The sequence below is a fragment of the Euprymna scolopes genome, chromosome 26 (assembly GCF_053919585.1).
Source record: "Euprymna scolopes isolate OS-2025 chromosome 26, ASM5391958v1, whole genome shotgun sequence".
Classification (NCBI taxonomy): Eukaryota; Metazoa; Mollusca; class Cephalopoda; order Sepiida; family Sepiolidae; genus Euprymna; species Euprymna scolopes.
Genome location: NC_136507.1, coordinates 14,646,944 through 14,660,691, shown reverse-complemented (window position 1 = coordinate 14,660,691; position 13,748 = coordinate 14,646,944). Strand labels below are relative to the sequence as shown.

The 13,748-nt window shown below is 32.9% G+C and overlaps 1 pseudogene; it reads left to right on the top strand.

The window, feature by feature from the left end:
* The first annotated feature begins 9,087 nt into the window (after positions 1 to 9,087).
* Positions 9,088 to 12,100, top strand: LOC145247922 (glycogen phosphorylase pseudogene; annotated as a pseudogene).
* Positions 12,101 to 13,748: the final 1,648 nt, after the last annotated feature.

Genomic DNA, 13,748 nt, shown 5'->3' with positions numbered 1-13,748 from the left:
AGTGAACGCGTTTCTGTGTGTCTGTGTGTCTGTGTGTCTATGTACATTTCCCTACGCAATAACTCTGTCAATTTTAAGTCTGCAGGCTAGAAATTTGATATAAAGGTACTGAGATCTTTGTGATACATTTTCGGCCAGAAATTTGAGTGTTAAGGGGTCAAAGGTAAAAAATTTGACCTTTGAGAACTCTACCAAACTCATCCAACAATTTTGCGTCTAACACTCCAAAATTTTAGATATAGGTTCCTTAGACATGGATCTAACTTAATAACTTGATGTGAACCTCAAACAATAAATGTTAAGGGGTCATAATAGAGGTTAAAGTTTAAAAAATCGACCGCTTTTTTTTTTGCTCAACATACATCTCCAAATACCCGAGCAACGCCGGGCTAAAATGCTAGTATATATATAAAGTAAAAAGTCCAGTCTCCTGTTCTGTTATCAAGGTCGCTATATTGTTCAATTCAACATGCCGACATTTTTTAAATTTCATATTTGGTGACCGCGCGCATTTTCGGCTTTAAAAATAAAAAAATATAACTAAAGAGCTCTACGTGTAATACCAGCTAGCGCGACCTCGATAACACGACACGGCTGTATAACTAGTTCGATTCCTCCATTCCCGAGTCGCACATTTTTCAAACGAATAGTAAAAGACGTTAAACCTACTCGAATCATTCCTTTCGGTATTTGTTTGTTAAATTTATTCTTGTCGAAAAAAAAATAACGAATAAAAATAATTAATGATTGAGGAAAAAGTTCTCTTTCGCACTTGGATGCGATAATTAAAAGTCAAGCTACCTTCCAGCGTCGAAAATTTCAGCACAATCACTGCGCAGTCTTTTAGAAAAAGCTGCCCAACTTCTACAGTATCGCCGATTAAGCATTCCGCCAGAATTTCGTGGCCATAAACCCTTAGATTGAAGACGAATCGCTAAACATGCAGAGTAGACATCGTTGAATGTTACGGAAATTCTCAAGATTCGCCGACAAATTACAGAATTTGCCGAAAATTCTATCGAATGGACACGGAGAAACAGATATTTGGAATGCCCGGTCTTTTGCCAGTTTCCTTTCCCAGATTACTCATCGGTGTCTGCTTTCGAATAAAAAATTAAAGCCGGGGGGGGGGAGAAATCTCTTGGTCCCAAGTAACAGAGTCTAAACCATTATTGAGATGGGTTATTTACTATTGAGTGACATATGTCTTCGCATCTGTGCAGTTCTAGGTGGTTCACTTTTCCATGCTTTATCTTCTTTCTGAGAATCGGTTAGTATATTGCTAATCGAATGATGCGCTACTACTAGAGAATGCCGAACGAACTATTTAGGCTATTTTGCAGTACAGAGTGCTCTTCCTCTCGGTCGCATGTATTTTAAATCCCAATTTCCGGTCCTTTTGTCACATCCTCCCGTCGTTGAATGCAGATAAACATCGTCATCGGCTAATTCTTCACCCTCCCAGTTTCCTTCTGATTTTTATTCATTCCTTCTTTTCTGTTTCTTCTTCTTTTTTGTTTCTTTTCTTCTTCGTCTTCTTTCTTTCTTCTTTTTCTTCTTCATCTTCTTTTGCTGCTGCTTCTGCTTGTATATTAAAGAACTAGAACTTTATTGACAGCAAAAAAGAAAAGCGGATAGATGCGTAGATGTGTATATTTGTCCATATGTCATTAAAAAACTCTAAAGAATACTAATCTCAAAAGAATTCCAATAATTAAAATGATAATATACCATTCGGTGCGGACCCAACAATGGAAGATTAGATAACAAAAAAACTTGGATTTACAAGACCAAAATAATCCAACCTTGATCGTCCTTCAGGGCTCGTGGATAAGGACGTTGCATCTCTACAGTTCCAGTTCCAATTCCAGGTGAGCATTGTCTAAAGATAGCAGTTTCAATCCTACCCAAAGCTGGCCAAAGGATTAGTTGACCAAAACATAGTGAGATAACGACAACCATGGAAGGCAGTAATTACTGAAGATACAGTTGAAGATTGAGCATTCAAATCCCATCGCGGTTAAAAACCTGACGAAGGCCAGAGAAATAGTTGACCGAAACTTCGTGAAACAACAACTAAAAACGATGAGGATAATAGTCCGAAAAAAAAAAAATAGAAAAACTTAAAAGAATACTCACAGTTAAAAAGTTTATAAGTGCATATATATTTTTTAAGAGAAAATTATCTTGTTTGTGTATGTGTCCTTTTTTTTAAAGGTTTGTAGAAAAGTTCTTATCAGCAGACGACAAGTATTTTTTGAAAAGAGTTTTTTTTTTCTTTTTTGGTGAAAATGCTTCAAGATTGACGACAAAATATCAGTGAAAAGACTTCATTCTTTTTTTTTTTTTTTTGGAAGTCGTTCAAGGCTGATGACAAATTCAATAAAAACTATTAATAGACAAAGTTTTGAAGAATCTTGAACAGATAACGAGTTCGTGCTTTTCTTTTCATTTCTTTCCTTTTTTTTTTCTTAAATAATATAAAATAAAATATTACTTGAGAGTCTGAAAATGAAATCTATTTATATCTTATCTAAGAGGTGTATGTACAGAGTGTCCAAAAAGTCACTAAAGAGTTGAAAATCTTTGTACTTTTACCGTTAATGATTATATATTTTTTTTATCTATTTCAGATATTTTACAGATAATATAGATATATATTTTACAGATAATATAGATATATTTTACAGGTAATATAGATATATTTTACAGATAATATAGATATATTTTACAGATAATATAGATATATTTTATAGATAATATAGATATATTTTACAGATAATATAGATATATTTTACAGATAATATAGATATATTTACAGATAATATAGATATATTTTACAGATAATATAGATATATATTACAGATAATATAGATATATTTTACAGATAATATAGATATATTTTACAGATAATATAGATATATTTTACAGATAATATAGATATATTTTACAGATAATATAGATATATTTCACAGATAATATAGATATATTTTACAGATAATATAGATATATTTCACAGATAATATAGATATATTTTACAGATAATATAGATATATTTCACAGATAATATAGATATATTTTACAGATAATATAGATATATTTTACAGATAATATAGATATATTTTACAGATAATATAGATATATTTTACAGATAATATAGATATATTTTACAGATAATATAGATATATTTTACAGATAATATAGATATATTCTACAGATAATATAGATATATTTTACAGATAATATAGATATATTTTACAGATAATATAGATATATTTTACAGATAATATAGATATATTTTACAGATAATATAGATATATTTTACAGATAATATAGATATATTTTACAGATAATATAGATATATTCTACAGATAATATAGATATATTTTACAGATAATATAGATATATTTTACAGATAATATAGATATATTTTACAGATAATATAGATATATTTTACAGATAATATAGATATATTTTACAGATAATATAGATATATTTTACAGATAATATAGATATATTTTACAGATAATATAGATATATTTTACAGATAATATAGATATATTTTACAGATAATATAGATATATTTTACAGATAATATAGATATATTTTACAGATAATATAGATATATTTTACAGATAATATAGATATATTTTACAGATAATATAGATATATTTTACAGATAATATAGATATATTTTACAGATAATATAGATATATTTTACAGATAATATAGATATATTTTACAGATAATATAGATATATTTTACAGATAATATAAATATATTTTACAGATAATATAGATATATTTCACAGATAATATAGATATATTTCACAGATAATATAGATATATTTCACAGATAATATAGATATATTTTACAGATAATATAGATATATTTTACAGATAATATAGATATATTTTACAGATAATATAGATATATTTTACAGATAATATAGATATATTTCACAGATAATATAGATATATTTTACAGATAATATAGATATATTTTACAGATAATATAGATATATTTTACAGATAATATAGATATATTTTACAGATAATATAGATATATTTTACAGATAATATAGATATATTTTACAGATAATATAGATATATTTTACAGATAATATAGATATATTTTACAGATAATATAGATATATTTTACAGATAATATAGATATATTTTACAGATAATATAGATATATTTTACAGATAATATAGATATATTTTACAGATAATATAGATATATTTTACAGATAATAAACTATAAATAAGAACAGCATTAAACAACGCATGCATACGGCGAGCAACACTATAGAGCTTCTCAGGCAATGCTTTAGGGACAACATTGTCTCTCGCTATGGCAATGTCAAATGGCTATCACGTCCCACAGACTTGACTAGCCCCGACTTTTCTCGTGGAGATATCTTAAAGAAAGAGTCTGGGTTAACAAACCCCAAACCCTGTAAGAATTGAAGGAAAATATCAGGAACGAAACAGATTAGTTAAATCGCAATCTAGACATTCTGCAAACTGTCATAAATAATGTTTCGGAAAGAGCACAAATATGCGAAGTTAAAAATGGGCAAAGTTAAAAGGCATTATTTTTTTTAAATAAAGATTGTTTACACTTTGCATTGGTTTTAAACACTTTCCAATTTCTTAGTCAGATTGTATTAAAATTACAGAAAGATATCCTCAAGAAGAAAGAATCTATTTAAGTTCAAAATGCGTCAGTGACTTTTTGTTTTGGACAGCTTGTATACGTGTGTGAAAATATTTAACCGATAAACTCTAAAACTTTTGGTCACATAACACTGAATTTAACAGAAAATAGTAATCATACACCAGGAATGGTTTATAATGAATAAAATATTTGATATTTCTAGATGAATAATGTGTACAGAAATATGTCGGCAAGTTGAAATGTAAAATGTTCCTTTCAACTTGCCGACATTCTATTACTTTGTGGATGCGAAAATTCATTTATAGCTTTAAGTGATTTAATCTTTAATCACTCATATCCATCTGTCGATAGCTCAAACAGTAGCGAACGTGGCTGAACGCTCAATGTTTTTGGTTTCGATTCTACCTGATGACACCCAAGTTATTTTTTAAAATTACTTGAAATCAGTACTATACTTTAGGTGCAATATAATATTCTAATAAAGAATTGGCTTTGTAAAAGTGAATACGAAATTTGCATGAATTAAAATATTTTTAAGCGTATTATACGACCGAGCAAACCCAGGCGCTCCCCGCTAGATTTAATAATAATTACAATATGTTTTTAAATATAATTTCTCCTTTCTCTTTTTAAGTATAGAAATATGAATCTATGGGCTGCACACGTTAAATTGAATATACAAAGATTTATATGTGTCTTTCCCTTTTTATTCATTAACTAGCCTAGGTACCTGGCCTTGCCCAGGTGTTTGGAGGTGTGTGTTGAGAAAAAAACATGGTAGTAGGCTGGAAGGCTCGAACCTGAACGGCGGAAAAGAACGTGGAACAAAAAACGTGATGTCTTTGTCGTTGCGTCCATCTCCAAATCGCAAGTGGCGAAGGTTTAAATTAAAGCTAGTCAATCGAAAAGAGGGGGTGACTTTCGAAAATATCTGCGAACAAGCGACCTCCCTGTAAAAAAAAAAATGCCCAGTTGAGGGTGAAGTAATTAATGTTTTCAGCCAATTTTTCCATATTTGTCGTCCGAAAGGTCGAGCTTTAAAATGATACTGATCTCGTGAAATCCGTCGCCCTTGTCGAAAGTATTAGGCATACATACATACATACATACATACATACATACATACATACATACATACAGAAAGGTGAGCTTTATATTATGGATCGTTTGGATAAATGAATAATAATTTCAATGACACTTTTTAAAGAATACGATTAAAATTAGCAGAAAAATGTTTGTTTGGATTTTAAAACTGTCACGAAAATCAAATCAACCAATAAAACGATGACACGAAACCAATCATTAAAAAGTAGACAAAAACGATCGTGTCATTTATTTATTTATATAATAAAATAAAGAAATAAAGAAATTTAATTTAATAAATTAGTGAATAATATTAGTAAAATATATTAAGTGAACATAGGTAATTGGTGGCAGCATTAAATGAAAATTCGATTGCATTTTTATAGAGATAGGAAAGATTTTTATATTTACCTATTAAGGTAAAGAAGAGATATAGGTAAAAAAAAATTATCATAGTTTTCTTTAAAGGTGAAATGGATTTCATATTGTTCATTTTAAAAGTGTTTTCTTCAAAATGTCTGATGATAGGCTGTTCTTGTGAAAATTTTTGAACGATATAAGGTTTGAATCTGTCCGAATGGTCTTGAAACAATTGTAACGAACGATGAAATACACTATTTGTTGCTATCAATCCATTCTTTGATGTCTTGATTTTGTTAAAACAATATATGAATGCTCAATTACAAAATATGGTAATTTTGAAGCTTACAATTTAATTCATCTCAATATGACTAAAATTTATTGGTATATGAACGGTTACCGAATTATCAATTATATAAACCCAATAAAATTCGGAATACTATAAATACATATATATACAAACGCACACACACACACCCACACCCACACACACACACACATATATATATATATATATATATATATATATATATATATATATTAAGTTATAAAATGTATATGGCGATTAAGCTACACTGAATATTCCGCGTTTCATCCACTCTAGGATTCTTCAGGCTTATGCGCATAAGCCTGAAGAATCCTAGAGTGGATGACACGCGGAATATTCAGTGTAGCTTAATCGCCATATACATTTTATAACTTACTAACTAGCTCTACCTACGTATTGAGCACTTTTGAAGTAAATACTTAAACTTTGCGCATAAATCTACACTTCCCTATATCAATTTTATGTGAGTAAATTAAGTATATATATATATATATATATATATATATATATATATATATATATATATATATATATATATATAATTCAAACACGGTAGTGCTAGAATATATGGTATGGTTGTGGCAGTTTTAATCATTCGGAACTGCTTTAAAGCTTCACCGCTCATTTATTTTTCGACCAAATTTTAAACAATTATTACAGTTTATAGATCAATTTCTCAGCTATAGTGTGAAAAAATGTTCAATTTTCGTTCGGTAAAACAAAAGTTATGATGAATTTACTGGTATTACAAAATCGTAAAAAAAAAAAAATAAAATAAGGAGGTGAGCGACGTTTTTGGCCTGCTTTCCAAAGCAACCGCGTCGCTTCAACCACTAGTGTTGGTACTAATTCACTGCTCTCGCGAAAAGAGAAGTAACATGTTAAACAAAGAGAATGAATGCAGATGAGTTCCGTACATTGTTATTACATATGTGTATGTTATGCGTATGGGGGCAAAAAAAAAAAAAATTAAGACTGAATTTAAACAAAGAACAAGTGAATTTACTGAACGCCTGGAAAAATCATGGATTTCAATGGAAAAGTGCGAGTATGAAAAGAAATATGGTTAAGCTTAAACATGGAAAAGAAAAGGACAAAATATTCTAGTAAAAAATATAATAAGTTTATAACTTAAAATATTGCATCATTAAGAATATTTTTAAAATTCAGTTTAACATCATGTAATCAATTCTTAATGCTGCAATATTTTAAGTTATAAATTTATCATATTTTTTACTAGAATATCTTGTTTTTTTTCTTTGCCACGTTTAAGCTTAACCATATTACTTTTTTTTGCTCGCATTTTTCAATTGTATATATATATATATATATATATATATATATATATATATATATATATATATATATATATATATATATATATTAATAGTGAGAGGATTCCAGTATTTTTTCGATACAATTACCGATTCCGTACTAAATTCCCGATTCCGATACAATTACCGATTTCGATTCTTTATAAATCTCTCAATATTTAACTATATAGTTGTATTTTTTTCCTGTAAAAACACACATGTTAATGTGCAAATATTTTCTTAAACGTAAAAGTATACTTGTGGGGGATGATCTATCGATTTTAGTTTCACTGGTGGTTTGAAATCAATAAATATTTATTATTTTATTTCTATTACCAGCAATGGAGGATTTAGGTTGAAACACAATCAAATAAAAAGACAAAAGTATCGTTTTGGCATCGGAAAATCAGTACAATTTTTTCCAATTCCGATACCCTCAAATATTCCGATTTTTCCGATTCCCGATTCCGATTCCGATTAATCGTCCTTACACTAATACACACACACACACACACACACACACACACACACACACACACACACATATATATATATATATATATATATATATATATATATATATATATATATATATATATATATAATTTTTTTATACAAACATTAATGGCTACATGGTCCTAGATATGACCATAAACTATATTCGATCGTGAGGCCCCAGCTTGCGGGCTTTGAAGAGTGTGGTGCCACATTTTAATTGCCATTGCTCCCAGGTCCAGTCTGACCCGGAGTGGTAGTACCTGTTAGGATCCAAATTATGGGTTAAATAGAAACCGATTTGAAAAAATATATTCTATTAAAAAACTTTTCGAAATAACTAGATTCGGCATTAAATAACCTGAAAAGGGTTGATATGCCGCAAAACAAAAACAAACAACCAATGGCTACATGTGTGCATACATGTTTCTGTAGTCAACTGTTTCAGAGAGACTACGTCATCAGGCTAAGAATTTCACTCAACATTTCACTCAAGATGCAAAACCATTTTCTTATATTATTTTCAAGAATAGACTCTTATCAGATTAGGGAGGAGGACACAGAGAAACATCCCCTTTGGAATAAGGGTAGAGGGTCGTTCTTTCAGTGGATGTACTTCTAGGAAACCAACTACACTGCCATAATATGTGTGTGTAAATTATTAGATGACTTTTTCTGTACACATTCGTCATTTACTAATGCGCTCTTTTAAATCTTAAGAGCCTCTTTGATGCGTACAGGCAACCGAGATTTTCCGAAGGAACGACATTATTGCTTTGTTTTAAGAAACATAGTACCATGACGTAAATGTGACATCATTTGTTTCTGTGACGAAATAAACACCGATTTTTGTCTATCCTTTTGTTAAGATTTTTGCATTTTGATTTTTCTTTTTCTTCTCAAAAGAAAAATCGTTAATATATATCTATAAACAAGATATATTAGTCAACGAGCAACTGGACGACATGGCCAAGAATATGAAAAGACGTGTTACCCTTCGTGGTATAATGCCGGCGGATGATGACGTTGACATTTTGAAAGATACCTTCAATCGACATATCCACTTTACTTTGATGCGAGACAGAAATGTGGCCACCAACAGAGACTACTATTTCGCCCTGGTGTATACCATCAAAGAGCATCTTATCGGAAGATGGCTACGCACAGAGCAAAGGAATTATGACATTGACTCAAAACGAGTTTATTACATATCGATGGAATTCTACATGGGAAAATTCTTAGAAAACGCGCTGATATGTCTTGGAAACAGAAAAACTGTTGACGAGGCAATGAAACAACTCCATTTAGATCTGAATACACTAATAGATGAAGAAAAAGAAGCCGGCCTTGGAAACGGAGGCTTAGGTCGTTTGGCGGCTTGTTTCTTAGACTCGATGGCAACATTGGGGATCGCTGGTTACGGCTACGGAATCCGCTATAACTACGGGATTTTCCAACAATATATTAAAGACGGTTGGCAATTCGAAGATGCTGATGATTGGTTAATGTTTGAAAATCCTTGGGAAAAACCAAGGCCTGAACACAGGGTTGAGGTAAATTTCGGAGGGAGAGTGGAAACTTATGACGGTAAGTTTAGATGGGTCGATACAACTGTTGTTATAGCAACACCCTACGATTACCCTATCCCGGGCTATGGAAACAACCGGGTTAACACGCTGAGGCTTTGGGCAGCAAAAGCTCCCAAAGATTTCCATCTACATTTCTTCAATAACGGTGACTATATTCGGGCAGTGCTTGATAGAAACGAGGCTGAGAATATATCATGTGTTTTGTATCCGAACGATGCGTTTTTCGAGGGTCAGGAACTGCGGTTGAAGCAAGAGTATTTCTTGGTGGCTGCCACGCTTAATGACATCATCAGACGATTTAAAGTTGATTTATATGAAAAGAAAGACAACACTAAGAGGTTTGAAAAATTGCATGAGAAGGTAGCAATTCAGCTGAATGACACCCACCCGGCGTTGGCTATACCAGAGCTGATGCGTATTCTTTTGGACATTGAAGAATTAGGGTGGGATCTCTCCTGGAAAATCACTTGCAAGACATTCGCTTATACAAACCATACGTTAATGACAGAGGCCTTGGAACGATGGCCGGTGTCCCTACTGGAAAGATTGCTACCTCGTCACCTGCAGATCATCTACCATATAAACTTCCTCTTTTTACAACAGATCTCCGCTGCTTTCCCATCAGATGAAGAGCGCCTGAGAAGAATGTCGATTGTCGAACACAATCCGGTGGATAAGATTAATATGTCTTATCTGAGTATTGTGGCGTCTCATGCCGTCAACGGTGTGGCTGCTCTCCACTCGCAGCTGATCAAGACGGATTTATTCAAAGATTTCTACGAAATGACACCGGAGAAGTTCCAGAACAAGACAAACGGGATCACGCAGAGGCGGTGGCTGCTGCAGTGTAACACGGACTTATCAGAACTGATCATTAATAACATTGGCGATAAATGGATAGTCGAGCTGGACCAACTGTCTGCATTGAAAAAGTTAACCAATAATGAAAATTTCCTCGGATTGTTTTCAGCTGTGAAATTAAAGAACAAGAAGCGTCTCGCCACGCTCATCAAAAGGAAATACAACATTGTGTTGAACACGGATTCCATGTTTGACGTACAAGTTAAACGAATGCACGAATACAAGCGCCAGTTGCTCAACTGTCTCCACATTATAACCAGATACTGCAGGATTAAATACGAAAAACAGAACAGTGTTCCTCGCACTATCATGATTGGCGGTAAAGCCGCTCCTGGTTATAAAATGGCAAAGCTAATAATCAAATTGATAAACAACATTGCAAAAGTAGTGAATAATGACCCGGATGTCGGAAACAAGTTAAAGGTGGTCTATTTGCAGAACTATTGTGTATCCCTCGCGGAGAAAGTCATACCAGCCACGGACTTGAGTGAACAGATCTCGACCGCCGGTACCGAAGCTTCCGGCACTGGCAATATGAAATTCATGGCGAACGGGGCGCTAACCATTGGCACACTAGACGGGGCAAATGTGGAAATGGCCGAAGAGGCTGGTAAAGAAAACATGTTCATCTTTGGTTTGACAGTTGACGAAGTGAAAAAGCTGAGAAGCATAGGTTACAAGGCCTCTGACTATTACCACAAGATTAGTGATTTGCGCCGAACGATGGACATGATAAAAGATGACTTCTTTAGCGACGGCCATACTGGCTTGTTCATGGAGATATTCGATAGTCTTTATCATTGTGACCACTATCTCCTGCTGGCAGATTATCGCGATTATATGAGGACTCAGAACATGGTTGACCAGCTCTATATGAAAAAGAACGAATGGGCGAAAATGTGCATCCTGAACATCGCAGCCTGTGGGAAGTTTTCCAGTGATCGCACTATCAAAGAATACGCCAATGATATCTGGCATGTTCCTTACACTTACGAGAAACTCCCCAATGCATAGGTATGTTCTATGCAAGCATTTCTTCCTATTTTTAGGCGCTCGTAAAAAGTCCAGAATAGTTACCACTTGACAAATATTAAAAACAATAATAATATAAATTTATAACAAACGCAGTAGAATTAAATTCCCTACCGACCCGTATATTTTAATGCATGGAAACTGCTTGTAACATTTTATTTCAGAATTTTATTTTGGTGTTCGTGTGTGAATAAGATACGCAAAAAGTCTAATGACGTCCGATGTGATGGATTAACTCTGATTATTTTGGAATAACGAAATAAGCGTCAACTCGACATCTGCAGAAAACAGTATTAATTACAAAATATCACCTGGATAAAATATACTTCCTTATTTGGATTAAAAATGATGCAAATAGTTTATGTTTTTGTTTTTTATTTCGGAAAAATAATGGTTATTTAAAAAATCTGTTAATATGTTTTAAAGGCTTTCCTTTTAATTATTAGAATATTTAAGGACACTGATTTTAATTAAAAAAAAAAAAAAACAACAACAAAAAAAATTGGGGCTTCTGCAATTCCCGACCCGCGATTTTCACGAAATTGGCTCGTGCTCGCTCGGCAGCTTACGGAAAAAACCGGAACAGGTCGGTCGAGCGCTCCTCATTTTTTACGAACGTGCTGTCTGTTTTTAGCTAATACGAATCTATAAAGATTACTTATTTTTATAAATTGGAAGAAATAAAAAAAATTATCACGCAGGTTAATGTTTAAGGTTAGGATTAGGTTGATAGGGTTTGGGGCTGGGTTAGATACATATTTGTAATTTTATTTCTTGTATTTCCATGGTTTTTATGATTATCATTATAATTTTCTCGGGGCGGCTAAACGCTTCGCGATTGACTTCTTCCGGTTATTCCCGCTAACAGTCAAGGACACCCACGAAACTTCGTGGAAACCGCGGTCGGTAAATGCAGAAGTAACAAAATATTTAATGAAATTGATATAACTTAATTATTATCAAAAGTTATATATTTCGAGAGGGGGTGGGGAGGTAAAAGGGGGGGGACCAGCTCCCACGAGAGGAGGGGAGAGAGAGCTGGTAGTGCCTCTTGGTATGCAGGGTGGCTCCTACAGGAACCAGAAACTGATTGCCTCGAGGGCAATGGTCTTTTAGTGCAGCATCTGCCGCAACAGATACTACACTTTGATCTTTGTTGGAGCGGCTACGAAAGGCCGCTGACAGCTGTATTTATTTGCTTCCTCGCGAGAGCAAATTAGGCACAAGGCCGTTTTTTAAATGTGGAGAGGGAGAGGGGAAAGGGGGATCAGCTCCCCCGATAGGAGGGGAGGGGGAGCTCGAATTGCCTCTTGGTATGCGGAGTTGCCCCTGCATGGACCAGAAACGGATTGCCTTAAGGGCAATGGTCTTTTAGTGCCGGAACAGATACTACACTTTGATCTTTGTTGGAGCGTCCGCCAAAAGCCGCTATGAGAGAAAATTAAGCAAAGGGACATTTTTTAATGTGGAGAGAGGGGATGGGAAGGGAAGGGGGACAAGCTTCCCCGAGAGCTGATCCCCCTTTTAATGAAATTGATATAACTTCCGTTGATAATTTTAAATAAGTGATTTTCAGTAAAGAGGTTTTTCATTTTTCCAGACTGTTCAATTCAAACTGTTTCAGATTTTCGTTAATATAAAAAGATTTTCGTTAATATAAAAAATAAAATCTTATATTTCCGAAATAAACGCAATTTCTTTGAATATGTTTCATTTGCATTAATTCCATTAAATATTTTCAATTAAATAAATACCATTAAATACTTTTAATTTTAATTTAATTCCTATAAACAATTTTAATTTACATTTATTTCATAAAATATGGCCTTCGATAAGGTATGGCATAAGGGCCTACTTCGCAAGGTTTCCAGCTACGGTATCACTGGAAATGTTTTCTCGATCATTAAATCATTTCTCTCAGATAGGTTGATAAGAGTAGTTGTTGATGGGCAGAAATCAGAGGCCCACAGCCTTAATGATGGAATTCCTCAGGGGTCCCTACTGG